This window comes from Lutra lutra, chromosome 7 (assembly GCF_902655055.1).
Source record: "Lutra lutra chromosome 7, mLutLut1.2, whole genome shotgun sequence".
NCBI classification, from domain to species: domain Eukaryota; kingdom Metazoa; phylum Chordata; class Mammalia; order Carnivora; family Mustelidae; genus Lutra; species Lutra lutra.
In genome coordinates this window covers 65,355,775-65,377,071 of record NC_062284.1, presented here as the reverse complement: position 1 = coordinate 65,377,071, position 21,297 = coordinate 65,355,775, and the positions used below count along the sequence as shown (strand labels likewise).

The window sequence follows — 21,297 nt, the reverse complement described above, 5'->3', positions numbered from 1 at the left end:
CCCTCTGTAATTCTGGGTTAGCTACTTACCTTTTATAAAAATCTATATGGAATTTTGCAAGCTGAGGTAAAGAAGCAGTAATTTCCATGTCCTGAAGGCTAGTGCAGAACTCTAAGCACCATGGCTGCTCTTGTACATGTTCCCTTTGTAAGACTCACTTGTTGACCCAAACGCACAACTCCTCAATCTCCCGCCGGATCATTTTCCTTAGCTTCTCCAAGTCCTGGTCCAGACACATGTGTAATACTGTGTCAGGATATACCAGCATTACTGAAACTGGAAGTGAAGAAAAACATGAGTTCTAGTTTGTCCTCACGGGTTCCTACTTCTCTTTCTCCTTCCACTTGACATCCAGCTTTCCTTCCTAACTGCCACCCAGCTGACCCAAAACTACTCTCTACCATCAGCATGCTTCTTGTTCCCTAGAAACTTGCTTTTAATAATGTAAAATTTGATTAACTTAATTACATAGTAAAAGCCCCTTTTTATATCCAGGAAGAGATTTCACAGTTATCTGGTGTCATTTATCACTTGAAAAGTTGGCATGCATTTCATGTGTTGCAATATAATCTATGTATAGAACAGCTTTAGGAAGGGTTAGGGAAGAGACAAGGAGTATGTGGATGAGTAATCAATATCCTGCTCTAAAGATGGGAGACAAAACAAGTGTCACTACAGAAGAGTGGCTACCAGGCCAGGACTATGGTGAAACACATAGAAATCAAATCAAATAGAAATGTATATAATTGCCATATAAATTAGTATTGCATTTACCATGTGGATATAGCTAATGGCATTTACCAATAAATGACCCAATGATTACTTGAGAAGAGGCACTCAAAAAATACAATTCAGACCAAAGTCCAAGGGAAAGAATGTTTCTCCTCAAAAACTGCTATAGCTTTTTTGTCCTTACTAAGAATAAAATTATATAATCAATCATATCTCCATTTCTTTTGTCCCAGCCACTTGGAAGCTCTAAGTCAGTTGTTAAAAATTAATTTTAGAAAGTATTTTTCTCCTTGTTCCATATTTTTCCTGGTCTTTCTTGGGGCAATGAATTATATTTTCTCAATTATGATTTATAGCAGTCTTTTAAGCTGCTAGAAATACTTACTTTAAAAACTTGAAAAAGAAATCAGTGCATGAATGAATGAAAAACAAACAAATTTAGTAGACATTTCCCAGATAAATATTTCAATATAAATGATAGGATTTATACATTTATTTATAAATGATAGGATTTATTAATATTAAGTACATATCTGCTTACTTCATTTATTACTAGTTGACTGTCATTTAAGACCATTTTATCTCATCTGAAATTACATTGGATGGTATATATATTTAACACTCAATCTTTTTCTATGTCAACAGTCTATATTTCTTTCCTATAGCAACATAATAGAATTATTTCAACTAATATATTATCTTCATGAAGGTCAATTCTAGGCTCATGTGGAACAACTTACAGTACAGTTACCTTTTCCTAATTTACAGAAAATTTAACATATTAATTTTTAGATAATACTCAGCTTTGGCTTATTACATGGTATGCTTTAAGTCAATATCTGAAATTGAAGAAAATATTAATATGTAGTTGGGTCCTACAGTCAGTTCATGTTAAGCCACCAATCATAGGGGTTACCTGGATGTTCCACAGTGAGAATACACTCATATTTTCCACATCAGTGTTAACGTTAGCACATAGGACCTAATGAGATGTCACAGCCCTTCCCGATACCACTTGTCCTAGTGCCATTAGCGTTCATGCTAAATGAATGCCATTTCATTTAATAAGAAATCCATTTCCTCTGTCCATTTACTGCCCCTTTAAGTGCCTATTTTCCTATCTAAACTTGCCACAAGGCATGTGCGCAACCAGTGAATTGAGGATTTAAAAAGATTTTTACTTTATATGCCTTGAACTGAATTGCTCCTTATTGGCAGTCTAAAAGTAGATGGGATCTATGGCTGTGTCATACTCTTTGTCTTCTTCCCTCACCTCTTCATGACTTCCATAATGTTCCCACAAAGTGGCTAATTCAGTAACTAATAATTTGAGTACCAACCTTTTAGTCTCATTTATTTTGGATGAATTATTTGGATTTTCTTTTTAAGAATGAATGTTTGGGTACATTCTTAGGGCTGAAAGATTAATAGAGCCTTATCAATTTCAGGTAGATGTTATTTTTAAATGTTTGAATTTGAATGCCTTTTTGTATTTAGATGATTGAAGTTCACAATAAGAAAGCACAAATTCTAAGAAATTATGTGGCTGTTGAAATCGAGCTGACATTTTCTAAAGCATAACACCCATTTGTTATATGAATTTTTATTCAAGATGCTGAACTGCAAAACACAGAGAATGAGATATTGGCAAAGGAGATGCTGTAGAAAGAATGACAACAAAATATCCTGATAAGTTCCTTAATCATATAAGTCACTGGTGAACAATAAAGCACTGTTAAGATTGCTTTAGAAATTAGGTCTTGACCTGACTTTTTGAAAAATAGAACAAAGTAAATTGAAAACATAAATGGATATGTGTTTCTGAGACAGGATGGGGGAACTTTGGTATAATGAAGATAAAGGATGTTTGTTCTATCAAAGACAAACATTAAAATTAATGATACCCATCCTAAGAAAGGATGAATTATTTAATTTTAGAGTACATAGCGTATATTCATGTCTTAGGTATGTATCCAAGGGTGTATCTCTACTCACAAAATAATTTGACTAAGATGAGGAAAATCAGGCCAAGAAAACACACAGTTCATTCAGCGGAGCATGTCACTGCCCTGCCGGTTTCAGGACACATGGGAGCTATGGTATGTCCGTGACTGCTCATGGACAGGGCACTGTTGTCCTCTCGGATCCTAACACAGTGTGTTATTTTCCCCAGAGTCTTTGTTCTCTTTTACTTCTTCGCTTCACTGAGCTTTCTTTCCCTGATGCTGGCCCTCTCCTTTTCAGCCCTTTTCACCACCTGTCTGGCTCTAGATTTATGGACATCCACTTCCAGAGCCAGCCAGGGACTGCTGAGCTGGCATCACGCTTGTCCCCAGGCAAGACGCTCTGGCCTTCAGTTCAGTCGTTAAGATTCAGCACTGCTTACCACAAGGGCCAACTGCTGCATTATTTATCATTGTTTTGACCATTTTTTTGCTTCTTATGATGTAAAGTTTCAGAAGCCAAAATGGAAACAATACCTGACCCCTTGGGCACCATCCTCAACAGGTGCTGGTAGGAGCCAGGAGCGTCACAGCAGAAGCAGAGCTGCCTGGTGACTCCTGTGTTTGCATGAACAGGGTTCACAAAGAAAATATTCATTAAAGAAGGTATAGTTTTGGTTGACAAACAAAAGTTAGACAGTTTACAAACCAAGAATATTCTGGTCCACTTAACGATAATGAAACCTAAAATATCAAGCAGTTAAGAATCACAACATTGCCTGGTATGCATAATTTTTATAAACTTTACACTATTTAAACTTTTCTGGATGGCTCAGTGCTGTACAGATCGCATGGTTTTGGTTTGTTTGTTTCAGTCCAGTTGTAGAATAATGACACCGTCCTGGGATTCTGTCACTTAGAGTTGGCTTAAGTCACTAAGCACGGAGGTACAGTGGCTACATCACTGAAACTAAAACATCTATCTTGCAGAGTTACTTTGAGTATTTTAGATAACAATAAACTAGCATACACTAGGCACTCAGTAATTTACTTATATGTATATGTAGAATATATATATAATATTTACCATTATAAAACTAAAATTACTATAGAATCCATAAGTATGCATGTATGTAACATTCTTATGATTACTCCAAATATATTTACATATATATGTGCATATATAGTACATAAATACTATAATTGGTGATATTTTAAAAATGCTTCAAATATCACAATGGGCTTTCCCCATAAAGTCACAGTCTCTGATACTCTGGCCGTTGGCCTTATTTCCTTCTCTTCCTCTTCCCCCTCCTCTCAGCTCCTAGGATCTTCCTCTCTGTTCATGTTACTAAGGAAGCTACTTGTCTATCAGGTCCCTCAATTCTTATGAAGGAGGAGAAAGAGATGGGGAAATCACCACATTTTAAAAATACATCCTGTGAAGTATAAATATTTTTCAGAATATGTACTATCCCTTCCAGTCTGTTTTTATTCAACCTATAGAGAGATTAACCTAGAAAGACCAGAAAGAGGTATCTTTTCACTTAAAAAGCAACTTGCCCACCTGACTACTCTTCACTTAAAATGCTATTGTCTCTTTCTTTCTACTTCTGTTTCAAATTTTACTCTGCCTTTCTCCTTTTAGACAGACTGTGCTGCCCCAGGAACAACTGTGCTCATGTCAGTTTGCGTCCCATTGGCTAAATTCTTTTAATGAAATAGCCGCATCATACAATTGGAATAGTCAGGTAAAAGTTACTCTCATTTTCCTTGCACTGAGGGATGCGTCTATTTCTAAGCTGATTGTTAATTGTACCCTCTCTTTATCTTCCTTAAGAAGCCCCTTGCCCCTCAAATTCCCTTCACTGTGTTTGAATTTCCTGCTCAACTAACACCACTTCCAAGGCTTTTTTAGTTGAAGACTTTAATGCTCTTAAGTAATTTTAGGTATGCAATATACTGGGTGTCAGTATATTTGTACAGTTTGAAATTACTCCAGAATCAAATAGGCCTCAATAGTATAAAGATGGTTATGCAAATTGACTTGTTTTCAAGATGGTCTAAGATGACTTTGGAATTTCTCAGACAAGGAGGTGCATTTCCATAGATAAAAAGTTCCAGATAGAATCAGAAAATGTAGAAAACCTGACTATATCAAAGGAGAATTTTAGCTTCGAGAATTGAAGATCTGTGTGTGTGTGATGTGAAAAAAAGGCTCAAAAAGTTAAATAAATTGCCTTAGGTCAAATAATTAACATACAGCACGGTCAGAATATGAACTGAGGGCCACGTAGGGCCAAAACATTTATTAATCCTATAAAACAGTATTTCTCCAGGGAACATCATTGAAAAGTTGATTTTGTTCATCTAGAGGAACCAAAAAGTGGGAAAAGGGCTTTAAAGGAGTGTATAATATTGACATTCACAGATGGAGAAAAATGCATTAAAAAACAGAGTGTAAGCAGAAAAACAACCATGGAAAGATTTGAGCCATAAATGAAGACTAGCAAACCATTGTTCTGTTATTTTGTCTAACATAGAGGGAGAGAATTAGAGATCTGTTTGGAAAAGGAGGCTGGAGACAACCTGAAGGCCTTAAACCCCAGGCTAAGGAGTTTGGATTCCTTGCATGGCCCGTGGGGCATCTGAAAAGAGGGATGTTTTTCAACAAAAGTAACATGAAAGCATTTCACAAGGAAGAAACATGGAGAAGGAGACTTAAGCTGGGGAGACCAGTTATCCGGTAATCAGAGTACTTCCTGAGTCACAGTGAGGGCTTACAATGGAGTTAAGCCTTGAGAAAGAGGGAGAGAACAGCTGGGATGTCAGGGCAGAATTGAACATGCTGTGGGAGGTTATTCTGAAGGACCCAACCCACGTGTTTTTCTCAATAGCTCATGATTTGCATGCAAAGCCTTGTCAAAATCCAACAGTTGTGAAAAAATAGAAACTGTAAATTTTGGATCAGGAAATAATTGGGAAGTTTGGTTCAACACTGTGAAGAGATAGCACAAATCTAACTCAAAACCACTGGCACTAAAAGTAAATATTATTATCCTGGAAAGATTGGGTAAACTCGGAGACAATGAAGTTGACCAGTGAATCTACATAATTAGCTTAACATTTTTTATGTTGAAATTTCATTATTAGAAAGAAAGAAAGAGGAAGGCACAAAGGAGAACTTAAAGGACTAGTTAATGAGATATTTAGAAGGACAGAAGAATCCAATCGCTCTCCCTTAGGTTAGGGACTGTCCTCCAGCTAGTCACCTCCTGTCTTTCTCTTGCTACTAAAAATAAAGTGTAAATATAATAGAAGACACATGTATAAAGCAAATACATGCAATTTAGATAAGAGGCGATAACAGTATAAAATAAGTTTTAGTTTTAGCAGACTAAAAATTCAGACTAGATAAGATATAATAAACAGATAAGGAAATAAAACAAAAAAGTTTAAAGAAATTTAAATAAGTAAACAGTCAAAAAAAGAGTACACTAGAAGATAGACTATGGTCAAATAATTCAGCTAAAAAAACAGTCTTTTAAAAAGAAGAGAGAAATGAAGTCCTACAGAGCTCAGAATTAACCCTTGGGACAAACTGAGTCATCCATTTGCAGTGGTCAGTGGACCACACACCTCCCTTCTGAGGCTGGGCTTCACTCCAGAAAGTCCATCCCCAAGAGTGGGAGGCCCCAGGGGCAAACTTACTCTTGTAAGGAAATCCTGAGAGATTTGTCCTTTAGAAAGAAGGCTTTCATTTCTAACACCTGGCCTTCTTTACATATTGACAAACCATTCCAATGGCACAACTCCTGCCAATTTTCCTGTCTAGGTCCTGCAAGTTAGCAAAATCTCTCCTATACAAGATAAGAAAAGGAACTGAGAATATGCAGCAGCTAATTGAATGTGGGAAAACAAAGGAAGGTAAGAAACAAAGAACGTTCCAATGTTACAAATTTTCATCCAAGGCTATAGAAGGCACCAAGGGGTTTTAAAAATGTGAGATTCATTCCTCAGGTGTGAAGCCATCCGTACCGAAAGGGAGCAACTCACAGATAAATCACGTGGAGACAAATCAGCAAAAATCACTATCAGTGAAATGTTTGTGCCTCTACTTAATTTGATTATTGAAAATAATCACAATTCTGATCAATTTTACTAATCTCTTAGAGTCACTGATGAGCCAGTAGCTCAAAAAGTCTGATTAGTTACCAATCTCCTAATAAGGCTGGACCTCTTATATTGGCCAAAGGAAAACCAAAGGCAGTCAACTTGATGTTGGCTAGTTGTGGTTACAGCAGAGAAGGTAAAGGTGTGCCTCTGGAGCCAGCCTGCCAGGCTTGGCTGCTGGCTCTGCCATTTCCCAGCTGGGCAATCTCTGACAAGATGCTTCAACCTTTATGAACCACAAGTTCTTCATCTGTCAAATGGGAATCATGCTAGAGAGTTGTTGTGAGGAACAAAAGCATTAATCCATATAAAGCACTTAGAACTCCTAGTTTAAAATGGTCTTACTAAATGGTCTCAGGAAATATTTGCTATTACTATTATTATTCAAATAGCATGGGCTGGATGCTTGGAAAAGGTGGTAGCCAGAATGTCTTGAATTCTTAAACTTCAAAATATAGAGCAGCACCTGAGTAGCCGCCGTAAAGCTGGGACACATTTTAAAAATCTCAATCTTCAGACGACATTTCTAATACCAACACCTAACCTTTCTTAAGAAAGTTTGGACAAAATGTCAGTTAAGATAAAGGGCACAAAAATAAGAAGATCTAGCATTTATTATATACTTAGTGTGAGCCAGGTACTGTTCTAAGTATTTAGATACTGTTCTAAGTATTTAGATACTAAGTATTTAGATCTCCTAATGATCATGAGTCAAGTACCACCATAACCAACCCAGTTTCCTGAGGAAAAAAATATCACAGATGAGTAACTTGCCGAGGATCTGAACATAGGCCTGGAGCTCCAGAGTCTGCTAATCTAACAACTAAACCCAAAAGAATTCTATTCTTCCAATGAAGTAAAATTAAATTTTCTCCTCTTCCCAGAAAGTCACATTTATTATGTGGATAGTCTTTCCTATAACTTACCGTCCTTTGGGATTCTTTAGTTAAAACTTCTGTTTCGATCTGAGAATTTTGAAGGGGTGGGGGGTGGGAGGTTGGGGGCACCAGGTGGTGGGTATTGTAGAGGGCACAGATTGCATGGAGCACTGGGTGTGGTGCAAAAAATAATGAATACTGTTATGCTGAAAAAATAAAAAAATTAAAAAAAAAAACAAACTTCTGTTTCTATGACCTTTCTTGGTGTGAACCCTGGTTTCTTTCCCCCTCTCCCATTCTTTCTTCCTGGGCTGTGTGTGAATCACAGAGTGAGAGACCTGAGAGAGAGAGAAAAGGCCAACTTTACATTCAGATCTACATACCAAACAAGTGACCGACTTTGGAGCAAAGCCTGTTAGAGTGAAGCTTTTGTTTACTTTGAAATGCATTTGGATTATACATATATACATACATTTGGATTATAGATATGTAATTATATACGTAATTATATACATGATATACATATAATTACATATCTAATTAGATATAAGGGTTAAATAACTTATGTTTTCATATTTGGTTGTGGTTTTTGTTAGGCTACCTGGATGTCCTTGTTGTTATTCTAAAAAATTCTAAGGAGTTCCTGTCTACCTGGAGTATTTTAAAATATAGGTATATTACTCACTTAAACTTCATTAAACCTGTAAATATCTATAAGGTATATTAAAGCTATATGTAACTCTTCATTGTTGATTGTTGAAAAAGATTATTCTGAAATCAAAACCATATTGTTTACAATATGTTTTTAGTATTGTTCAGAAATGAATTCTGAGTAGTCAGCCACAGACTTCACTTGACATTTATTTTTCCTCTAATTGAGATATCATTGATATGTAACATTATATTAGTTTCAAGTATATGACATAGTGGTTTGATATTTGTATAGATTGCAAAATGATCACAAGTCTAGTTAACATTTGTTATGACACGTAGTTACATTTTCTTCGTGTAACAAGAAATTTAAGATCTATTCTTCTCTTTTTAATTGGCATTTCTAATAGTTCAACCCATTTGCCTTCCCTACTTCTCCCACCATTCCATTCTCTGAGCATAAAACTATAAAACCATCTGGAATAAAACCCTGGGGGAGATAATGGCCTCAAACTGAGCAAAGAGCTATGAGCAAGATACCTTTGAGAAGTGTACAGAAAAACCAGATTGGTGGAGAATGCACCAATTTGGAATGAGACAAAAAGGTGACTATATCACACAGAGGCGCTCCAGCACAGAAATAGCAAAGGAATATTGTAATTACCATCCCTGCCCACTGATTTATGGAACCAGAGTTCCAGGGGCCTGCAGAACTAGTATCCCAAAGGCACAATACCCACTACCTAATCAATTCATGGGTGACCCCACAGCATATCTGTCAGTGGAGGTTAGTGGTCATTTAAAATTCACTGTGAAAGAAGAGCTTTTAAGGAAGCCCTTAATCAAATGTAATTAGTCTAGAGGGTGATAGAGGACCCATTTAGACATGCCTGTGTGAAGTAATATAAAGTAACCCTAAGTAGAGTTGGCCTTAGGGCATCTTATTTACCAAATCAAATTTAGTTTGATTTTATGCTTTGTTCAAAATGGCATCTGAGCAATCTCTTTTCGTTACTTACTGAACCCGATCCTGGCCCACTGTGATGACCAAAGAGGTCCTTGTGGTTTATCACTCCACATTCTTCCTTATAGTTGCAAAGAGAAGCACAGTTAGTCTCACAGACAACATGTGTCATTGTCTTTCTGATTCATGGTGATAAAAATAAATTTGAAAAATGCAAAGACTCACACGGAAAAAAAATCAATACTCATCAGTAACTACTGTTAATATTGTGCTATGCAGCCTTCCAGTCATTTTTTCTTTGTCTTTGTGTAGACTGATAATATCTTGAGCTTTCCTTTCCTGTGCTTTCTAAGTTTGAGCCTTCCCTCAGGGAAATCCACATGGCCTCCAGAAGAAGTGGGGTTCCTACAGCAGGAAAGCAAAAAGACAGTAAACTAGCAAATTTTAGTCTGCTTGACCTATAAAAGTGGCAGTTACAAGGAAGGCGAAGACCCAGAGGGGAGCCAGGCATAGAATTTATGACAAAATAATAGATTGGAGGAGGGGAGAATAGGACATCTGTGTTTTCCATCCCTTGAAAGGCTGGTTCAGGGTCCTGGGGAGTGAGGCCATCTTGATTTGGGACAAGTCAGGGGTAGGGTGGGATGGTGAGCAGGTGACCAGATAGGAGGGACCACATACAGAGCAGTCATTTGACGATCTAGGAACTGCTGAGAGCCCTCCTGTCTCAGCATCTCTGAGAAGCTGAGGCAAGGTCCGAAGTCTTCTTAAGTAGGTATCACTCATCCTCTTTGCTGAGGACACCTGTTAGCCAGTCTTTCATTTGAGAGAGGACCTCCCAATCACAGTAGAGAGCAAGCGAGCTAACTGACAGGAACCCTGAAAGGAAATGGGGAAAGTGTGTATTTTCAACCCCCAGACAAGGATGAATAACTTACATTTTTGTATTTGATTGTGGTTTTCGTTAGGCTGCCTGGATGTCCTTGCTGTCCCTAGGAAAAGGCTTTAGTCTTCTTTGAGTTACTCGGAAAAACAAATCCTAAGGAGTCCCTTTCTATCTGAGGTTATTTTGAAATTGTTGCCTAGACCCAAGATCACTGGATTATGACTTTAATTAGCATGAGAAAGATGACTCACAACTTCACAGCTTTTTGCCACCATGATCATATTGTATCCAAGCATATTATTCTGAGAGCTGCAAAAAAGATTTTCAATGTATTTGACATATAATAGCAAACACGAGGCTGTCAAGGCATATGGTAAAGATAGATGTATAGTGCATACGGAAACGGTCAAAGTCATCATTTTTTCAGCCCTAAGCCCTTTAGGGAACAGTCAGTCCAGTTCGCCTTTCAGTTCAGGCACCTTGGTGCTTGGTGTGAAGGAAGAAGGGCTTCCTCCATCCTGATCCATGTTGCTATAGCAATCCCTTCCGCCAGCTCCCATTCATGTCCCTGGAAGATGCCCATGGGAGTGGAGGGGACTTGCCTATTGCAACTTTGCTCCTTCCCAGAGAGCTTGCCTCTAGGAAAATAAGTAAGCTTATTCTCTAGCTTGAAAAAGAGAGAGCCAGATTTTATTTTTCTGATTTATACGCAGGAACAAATGCTACTTTTCCTACTTCATTAATGATGGATTGATAGCACCAGATTTCCAGACTTCTCCATAGCCTATGGAGCATTCGAGTATGAATTCAGAAATTCTCAAAGCCTGGTTTCCAGTGGATATGTTGGAGTTTCCTGCCAGTTAGATCCATGGTACCCCTCCCATCCTTCATTTCCTTCTTTCACATTCTGTTCCTCTGTATAACTCTTGCACATGGCTGCTGACTAAATAACAAATCACAGTCTAGCCCTGGACATACCACTGTCTTTGGGACTTACTTCCCATCAGAAAATGTAGGGTTAAACTAGGTCAATTCTAAGTTCCAAAGCTCCAAAATCTCCTAAGCTTTTGCCGCTAGCATTTTACCTGTACTCTCTGTTTTTCTGCCAGAGCTGCTGTCCTCCCTGGACCAGAGTGGAGGATACTCTCATATGGCTCATGAGCCCCCAAATCTGGGACTTTGTCTATAATATTATGCATCCAAAAAAAGAATTTACCAACTGCAGGAGGGGACCGGTACAGGACATGAATGTCTAAGAGCATGTGACGGCAGTGTAAGCTAGGCCAGAGCAGAGGAGAGAGGCTCTGGGTCACATGAGCGATCTGGCACAACGAGGGGCTGCTGTGGGTCCGGGGTGCTTCCCTGAGGCTCACCGGGGCTCACACAGTATAGCCACTTCCCTGTGCATTCATTCTCTATTTTCCAAGTCACTTTCTGACATGATTTTGACTTCCCAATATCGAGAAAGAGATTAGACTGCTCTAATGAATGGAAGAGCATATTTTATGTTATCTGTTCATTAATCCTGATTCAAACACTGTTAGACTGGATACTGGACCCCTAAAACATCTGGACCCTGATCCCTGGACCCCACAAATGTTACTTTCTATGGAGAAAAAGGGGCCTTGGAGATATGACTAAGCTAAGAATCCTGAGATGAGGAGATGAGCCTTCATTATCTGGGTTCCCACCTTACACCTAAATGTCATCACAAGTGTATTTAAAAGAGGGAAACAGAGAAAGATTTGTGTTGACACAGAAGGGGAAGGCAACGTGATAACCACAGAATTAAGATGCTATGCTGTTGGTTTCAAAGATGGAAGAAAGGGCCATGCACCAGGGCATGCACCACCAGAGCAATGGATGCCAGTGGAAGCCTCTGGAAGCTGGAAGAGACTAAGAACAGATTCTCCTCTGGATCCTCTAGAAAAAAAACAGCCCTGCTGGAGCCTTGACTCTGGCCCAGCAAAAATGAGTTTGGACTTCTGACCTCCAGAATTGTAAGAGAATACATTTAAGTTGTTTCAAGTGACTAAAATTGTGGCAATTTGTTACAGCAGCAATAAGAAACTAATACAAACATAAACCCCCTTTAATGTTAGTATTAATGGTCACTTGTCTAAAAGTCTAATTGCTTTTAGTTACCTTAGAAAATAATATTTAAAAAATCTAGGTTTGGGGCATGTAGTCTCTGGGCCACATATAGCAAAAATCTGCTTTTTTAAAAAGATTTTATTATTTACTTGAGAGAGAGAGAAAGCATGAGCAGGGGCGAGAGGGAGAAACAAGCTCCCTGCTGAGCTGGGAGCCTGACATGGGGCTGGATCCCAGGACCCTGGGACCATGTCCCAAGCTGAAGGCAGATGCTTAACCAACTGACTCATCCAGGTACCCATAGAGCAAAAATCTTCTAGAAACTTCCTGGTCACCTCAGGCAATGCCTTCAACTTTGATTGACACCCTCCTTCAGTCTAGAGTAGGATACAGTTTTCCCTGAAGAAAGATATTGGTTGGATGATTTTGCATGTAACTGTAAGGAACTTAATAGGGTTTAAGAAAAATAAACCCAAAGAAAGTACCAATAGTTCATTACCTATTGGTAATATTACCTATTGGCACCTACTCTCATTCAAATACAGACTTTGCCCCTCACTTCCTTATTACAGGATGCCCTTATTCATCTTCTGTAGGCATCAGTGCCACCCAGCCCTGTCTGGACTCGCTGCTAGATTGGTATTTCTCAAACTTTAATATATGCATAATATGCATAGGAATCACCTTGTTAAATCTTGTTAAAATCTTGTTAAAATGCAAATTCTGATTCGGGTCTGAGGTGGGATCTGAAATTCTAAATTCTAATAAGCTCCCAAGTGATGCCTATGCTGCTGGTCTGCAGACCACACTTTAAAGAATAAGGTGCTAAACTATATTCTGGAAGTTTTGGGCTAAGGTGGATTCAAATTGGCATTACCAATAATAACAATATTTCGTGGCATTTTCAAGCCCTTTCAGAACTGACTGGGAAAGGCCTCCTCTTACTGTGTGGCTCTAGCTTATTGGCTGTGGGCCTGCCCTGAAGGCTAAATTCACCTCGTGTGCCTCTACCCACGTAATGCCCCTAGGTCCTGTCCTGTCCTTCTAAAGATTCTTCCCTGAGGGTGTAAGCACTGACCTTGCAGGAATCTCTTATGCCCTTCTTGAATGTCAGGACCTCTCTAGTTCTTTAGAATCTTTACCCCAAATTGTCTTCTCTCTGCATTGTCTTCACATGCATCCCTAGGTTGTTAAGAGTATGATCAGCCTTTCAATAAAGGCTTGTTCTCTTGATCTGGATTTGTATCTAGACCTAGACTCACTAGGGCCTTGGGGCTCATGAGCAGTCAGGGATTCCCCATCACCCCCACAAGATGCCTTGCCTTTGTAGGTTTCCTGCAATATCTCAGAGCCTCTTTTCATCTCTTCCTGTGTTAAAACTGCCACTCCCTATTGCATCCCCTATCGATTTCAGTTTTTCGTCTGAATAATGACTCTGGTCTTTGGTTAATTTATGGAGCCCAGACAACTGGCATACCCTGCACCTCATAAAGGATCGCCTATTTCCTCCTTCACCGGCTTCTGGTTCTCACGCTCAGCAGGCTTCCTCTGGCCTCTACCAAAGGGCTTCCCGGCTCTCTGCTGCCCTCTCCTGGCATCCTGTAGCAGTGTGCACACGTCAGTCCCTGGAGGGCCCAACCAATTCCAGATCATCGTTGTCGTCGTGTGTGTGTGTGTGTGTGTGTGTGTGTGTGTGTGTGTGCGTGCGTGCGTACGTACGTACACGTACCGAAACGAAAATCATAAGAACAGGCATAGAGGAGTGAAACTTCGGAGCATAATTAAAGAAAGAGAACCCCCGTCTAACTAAAGCAATCCTAGCTCCCCATCCTGGCTGGAAGAATAGCAAGAAATATTGTTCTCTGGGTCCCACTCCAGTCTGACTAAATAAGAATCTCTGAGGGTCTCCCTGATTACTTATACTTTTAATAACCTCCCTCAGTGATTCCAGTGAATATGAAGACCTCCTTGCTTAGACTGTAAAGTGTAAGGGAATTGGGAACTGAGACCTGGGTCATATTATGGAACAGATTAAGTGACATAATCTGTAGACAATTTTGTAATCTTTTTTTTTTTTTTTCCTTAAGTAGCTGTCCCCAGCAGACCGCCTCCACGCATAATGAAAGAGTGCCTTGGTACTTACCTTTAATTTACAAACCAGTTCCTGAACCACCTGATGGGGCCTTTTCCTCAGGCCTGACCCTATTATCTCTGTAGCTGCCCAGTCTTTCCACTGCATTAGGTATTGTGCCCTGTATCTTCAGGGTCAGCCCGCAGGGAATAAATGACTCCTCCTTGCTGGGCATGGCCCCTCCATCCCAGCAGCACTCAACCAGCTCAAGGAAGCCCCCTTCAGCTGAACACACTCTGAGGAGTGTACCTTTTCCCCACAACCAGTGCCCCTGCTCCGTGGGCTGTCCTATATGGTGAAGGGCTTGGCCGGGAAGACACATGGAATTACACTAAGGAGGGATAGCACAGGGTTCTCTGACATTGTTGTCACCTCTAATACAGCTCCCATAGTGTTCCGAATCTATTAAAGCAATCGTCTCCCACCTCCACCATGATCTTTCCCGTCTTTCATTTCTATCCCACTCCACAAAATCACCATCCTTTTCCAAAAGACTTCCTGACCACCCCACTTCTCTCGTACACCATTGTTTTCACGTCCCCTAGCGCTTCTCTCGTGCACCATTATTTTCCACTGATATGCTACCATTTTCTTCAAGGTGTGTACATTCTCTATCTTACTTAACTTTTTGTATGTTTAGTGGTTATATTGTAAGGTTATCTCATCTTCTTTATACATCTTTGTTACCCTGGAAATGCATATCAGGAGGCCTTGCACGTACTGGGTGTCCAGTTAGAATTGCTGATTGGATTTCCTCCAAGCATCACTGGATCAATCCATGGAAATAAAACCTAAACTCTGCTAAGCATACTCCTGGGGAACTTGTCTCCCCCTCCCTCCCAGTCACCAGCATTTACCCAGTTTCTCCTTATTCTACAGAGGCCAGATTCTATGTTCCTTATCTCCTTCAGTACTCACAATCATTTCAATTATCTAACCAACCTCAAGCTGCCTTTTCTCCTTCCCTGTGTTTACTCTGCTTAGCTAGAAGATCGCTGGCAAATTTAAATTTGCATTTTTAATCAGGCATTGCATCAGATTTTTATTCTATTATTCTGAGTTCCTCTTACATTTAAGCTACTGCTGTGTGTAGGGGTGACAGTATAAATGTAAATAAGAAAGTAATTTGCTTTTCTTCATCTTTAAAAAAAAATTGCCTAAGCCTTAGAGAATCTCATATGAAGCAATACCACTTTTTCTTCCTTGCATGGAAATGCTGCTAATTATTTTTAAGGTAAAAACAAAAAAACGTTCTTCTAGGGCAAAACCCTCCTGATTCCAAGCCCCTTCTAGGAACAAGCATTATTAAAATTGAGTTAGAGCTCTTGCCCAGGGTGCATTTACAGAAGGGATGGAAACAGTGCAGTTCACTTTGCTCCTTTCTGCTCTGTCCCACAATGTTCCTCCCCTATGCTCTTGTCCATCACAGCTGTCCCTGATCCTGGAATGGGGTGACTGTCACACAGAGCTTCTGTAGCCTTCCAGGTTTCTCTATTAGCTTTATTTCCTATACAACTTGGTTCCCCCCACCCTCAAGTGTCTGGCCTTCCGTGTCACCCAAGTGCACCACACAACCAACTGAAAATCCACCAACATTTAGTCTCATTGTTGCCCTCTTTGGATGTCTGGCTCTGATATACCATCCCACAAACACCCAAAGTGAGCCTTTGTTGCTCCCTTCTTTCTGCTATCCCACTCCCAAGTCTGATGGCCCTTGAATGATCGATCTTAGGGTGAACCTGAGAATCTGATCATTTTAGATGGAATACAGATGATCTCTGTTCTTCAGATTAACTGAGTATATGAAGCGGACCCCAAAACCATAAACAGAAAGGCAGTGAGATACCCAACAATGTGGGAAGTTGGTGAGGTCTGCAGGGAGCCGCTCTGCGGAGCTGAGGGAGGAAATGAATATTAAGACACAAACTCTACCAGCTCTGCCGGTTACTCGTGGTAGTTCCTTGAGCCAAGTTATTTAGCCACTTAGGCTCCATTTTTCTTCCAACCAAAAAATGAAGATACTACTACCTCTGGGCTATCCTAGTAAACAAATAACAAAAAGAGTTGACACTCATATTGTGTGTCAAGCACTGTGCTGAGCGTTACATATCTTTTATCTTTCACTCCTCACAGTATCCACAGGAGGTAGAAAGGTGGATACTATCCTTATCCCACTTTACAGATGGAAAGGCTGGCGTGATCGGCTGTGGAGGCACTTTTTCAAAGGTGGTGCTATGTCATATTTGACCAAAATACTGACTTAGATCCATGAAAAGTGAAGCTAAGAAAGAATCACCGTGTGGTAAATATGTTACAAGAACAATAAAGAGAACAAGGCCAACAGAGCCAGGACCGGAGCCAGCAGATCCTGAAGGGTTGGGTGGAGGGAAGTGCCAGTTGGGCAGACTGAAACTCAGAACAGGTAACTGTGGGAGAGTGCACAGAAGGGCATGAGGGTAGAGCTGAAGAACACAGCTGTGGCCTCAGGCTTGCTCTGTCTCAGTCTTATTTTGGTCAATTATCAGCTACTTCCAGGCACTTCACCTTTATTAGATGGAGAAAATAAAACCTACTTCATTAGATGATTATGGATAAAATGCTTGGTAGGATGCCTGATATACAGTAAGTACTCAATAAATGCTTAATCATGTGACTCTACACAGTTTTTTTCTCAGCAAGGAAGATCAAGAGTCACAGCAGCCACAAGTCATTGACGTGGAAATGAAGCTGAGCTGTAGGGTTATGAGATTTGTAACAATCCACAGGAAATAGCAGACAGACAGAAGTGCAGGTCAGGGTTCCTGGAATGTGAGCTGACATATTAATGGACATTTGCAGATGGCTCCAAGGGTGACCTCAAACCAGGAGAAAGTCCAGGGGAAGAAACTGCAGTTTCCTTTCTTTTCTGTCCTTTTACTACACACACACACACACACACACACACACACACACACCCCGTATGAGTGTGTATTGAAATTTTCTCCTTCTGTGGCTGAACAGATTTGCTTCCCACCTCCTCCCTTGGGCTGTCTTCACATTCAAGACAGAGCTCTAACCCTTTCCTCTACCCCGAAACATGCCTGGATTATTGGCTTGTAACCCTAGCAAAGCAGAAGGTCCCAAACAGCTGATAAACAACAGGCAGGGCCGCTTTGCTGGTGGACATTAGAGCCAATAATCAGTAGTTGCAATGGTGCAGAACGCTGGATGGGAACCATCTGTCTAGCGGGTAGGGTTTAATGGGTCTGATTCTTAAAGCACAAGTTAGCCTGTATTTGATGGCTCAAAGCTGGCTAGCTCCCTCTGCTTTCCATTTCAGAACAGGGACAAAGACCATAAGGATTTGAAGATTTCTTGAAGATTAACTTTGCCAGTGTGGTTATTTTTATTACTCCCCAGCTATTTTTCTGTAGTGTTTGGCAATAGAATCCTTAAAAGAAAATGGACAGGGTGTTTATTTCAAACACAGAAGGGAAGAGAGAGGGAGGGTGGGTCATTTGGATCTACCTCACATACTGTCTACTCCTTAGAGGAATTCCTTAGATAACACCAAGCTTCACCAACCAAGGAGTGCTTGGGGACCCAGTCTGAGGACGTCACATGAGGAAGAAGATGAAGGTGGGTTTAAGGTGCAAAGGAGGAACTTCTCTGAGTTTTAACAAAGAAGATGGAGTTAGCGGAACTTTCTCTGGTCACAGCTCAAACTAGCTACCAAATTTGCTGTCTCTATTCTTCCTGCCAACATTTTAGGTTTTTTTTTTTTTTTTTTTTTAAATTCCAGATAGTCTCTAAAGTTCTGAAGAAAGAGTTTCTCTCCACTCTGGATCTCTACTGGGTTGAAGCTGTACAGACAGCTAGAAATTTGCATCTCTATCATTCCTCTCCGATGCCTTCTTCAAAAACTCTTGGGCTCATTGCCTCTGGCTGACTTCTTACATTTCAGCTGGAACTTCATTTTAGGAAAGACTATCATTTCTTGTGAACAGCAGACTTTGTTCTTTCCGTGTGTATGCCTTTTTACCTTTCCTGGTGAACGATCTGTAGGTGACAGGAAGACTTCGTTTTCCCTCCAGCTAAGTTAAATCATTAGGAGCAACTTCAAATTTAGAAAGCCCCGGTTCCTTACAATTTCTAAAACGATTTATTTTTCTGAGTATTCTGAGTAAAATCATTTTTTAAAGTCACTCAAAAGTTATATTAATTCAAAACTGTTTCCTCTGGTTTTATAGTTTTTAAACTGTATTGGACTACATATATACCTCCAGGAGTTGGGAAGTCTTAAATATTAAGAGTAATTTTCTACCTCAAGTAAGGGGAGAGTACTAAGCCAGATCATTGCCTCTCCGACTTTGCACCCAGGGTCCCAGAGGCTGCCTTTATTCCTGAAATTAACTGTGACTGAGTCTGAAATGTAAGCCAAACTAGACTGGAGTTAGGATTGCCTGTAAGAAGAGTACAGGGTTGGGGAGCGCTTGGAGGTGAGCTATTCTGTTGGGTTATGGACTAAGGACCACTGTAGAGGCACAAGGCTCTCTGAGGGAACACGATGAAGTGGGCCACCACCAAAGGAAGTCTTGCTCAGAGGTTTAGAAGGGCACCTTTCATGCTGAGTCCCTTTGTAGTTGACCATTTCGATGTAGAGACACAGTGATGATTCCAAAATGCCAATTATTACTCAGTTATTTTAAACAGATATGATCATTCTTTCCTTGTTCTATTGATAAAAGATAAACTGAGGCACATTAACATTTTCAAGAGTTGATTTGAGGTTCGAAGGAGACAGCACCAGACTGAAAGGGGTGAGGAGTGCTCTACCAGTAGGAGCTAAGGGACAGGTTTCTGTAGAGAAGACCTGGAGGAAGCGAGGAAATGATTTGACTGGCTATAGCTTAAGCGCTTGCCGTATTTTAAGAAAGCCTCGTTGGCTGTTTGCGAGTGGTTGTCCTCAAGTGCATGATGCTGGCTAGCTTTCTGGTTTGCTTCCACGGGCTCCCAAGTCATGAGAGCCACCTCAGTCTAACGACCTCCCTGTCTGATAACTTTAAAACTATTCAGAGATGATGTTACGCTCAGGGATGCTTGTTGTGCCCATTTTTCAGTAATTAGAAAAGATACGTTTTTAAAATAGTGGCATGAAATTGGTTCTATTAAGATGCCTTGCCTTGCTTTGCTTTAGCAATTACCCACCGAGGGTGAACCCAGAGGGACCAAGCCTTTGTGGAAACAGCTTGAACGGGACCAGTGACAAAGGGGAAGGGGAAGGAGAAGACTGACTCGACAGCTTGGGACAGGTCATCCCTCCTGCATTTGCCCTCGCTAAGTCATCTGTCAGGAGAGGATGTTCCCAATTCTCCTTTCACTTTTATACCACCTCTTGTTCCTGGCTCTTTCCCTATGGCTCTGATTACTTCTCAATCTTCTCGAATGGTTCATCCTCTTTTTTAGAGAACATAAACGTTGACGTCCCCAGGGTTCTGTCCTCATGATGCTTCTTTTTCGCTGTGGAGACTTCTCGAAGCAATCTCAAACACCGAAGGGATTGTTCTATCAAGCACACACCTGTAACTTCCAATTCCGTCTCTCGCTCGACTTTCCATCCAGTCTCATACTTGTAATTCCTAGTAGACAGCTCCACCTGAATCATTTGAAAAGAACTCTTTCTCCAAACTAAAACTATCATCCTCCATTCACATGTTTCTTTTTCTTTGTCGTCAGTATTTGCTAAAGTATTTGTTCCCCAAAGTCTGTGGATTCTTGACCCCATTGGGCATTCTCCCTGGCTTTCCATCTCTAGAATTCCCAAATCTAACCCTTCACCTCTATTCCTATCTCCGTGGTGTAAGTTTTTATTTTTGTTATCTCTCACCTCACTTAATTCAGTGACTACATCCATGAGTTTCATGCTATAAAAAACAATTTCTTTAGGAAGAATAACTTTTGGTTTTACTCTTGTTACAAGAATAATGGGAGTCAACTGTTGACATTTTAGAAAACAAAGATTAAAAAAATGAAAGAGAAAAACCACTTAATATCCCACCACACAGAAACAATCACTAGCTATTTTAATATGCATACAGAAAGAGAGATATACAACACAAGCTGGTGCCTTTGGTTGAATTACCCCAGAAGTGGACTCTGAGAAAAGATTTGAGTAGGAGTATTTTATTTAGGAGGGGATTCCAGGAGGCAGCAGTATAAGCCAGGGCATGTGAGCCAGAGAAGAAAATAGAGCCAAATGGGTGCAGTAAGGAACAAATTACTGGTATGGACCCTGGGGCTCCATTCCACCAGAGATGTCCGGGGATCATAAAGAACATGTTTGAGTTGCTTAGCCAGGGGCAAGAATATTTATCCATCAACTCCTTTGTTCCCATTTAGCTGAGATCTGCTTCTGAGAGGTTAACTCTCTGGAACTCTGACCTGTTCTGTATGTGGGCCACGCACACTCAGGTAGCCTTAAAGTCCTTGGGCGGAGAGTGGCAGGTGCCACTGGCACATAGAGAAAGGATGTGGCAGTGGGAAACAGAAAGGACTTTAACAACATCTGCTGGATAGTCTTCTGCTTAAAATATTTTTGCAGTTTTCCATGGTTTATCCAAGGTCCTTCTCTTAGCTCACAATCTCTGCCCTCTATCTATCCTTGGGAAATTATCTTCTACCTCTGAATCCCAGTCAGCCACACACACTATGTCACACTCTCTCCCACCTCTGCTCACCTGTTTGTGCAGTTGCTCCCACCTGCGTTTCCGGCCCTTACTCAGCCTAACAAACATATCTTCTCGTGCAGGACTCAGTTCGTGACATATCTCTTCCATGATCCTTCCCAGCAGTCACCTCCATATGTT

The 21,297-nt window shown here is 40.4% G+C and overlaps 1 pseudogene; it reads left to right on the top strand.

Moving 5' to 3' along the window:
- LOC125104450 (elongation factor 1-alpha 1-like) overlaps positions 1–19,697 on the top strand; it is a 75,422-nt pseudogene extending 55,725 nt beyond the window's left edge.
- The last annotated feature ends 1,600 nt before the right edge of the window (positions 19,698–21,297 follow it).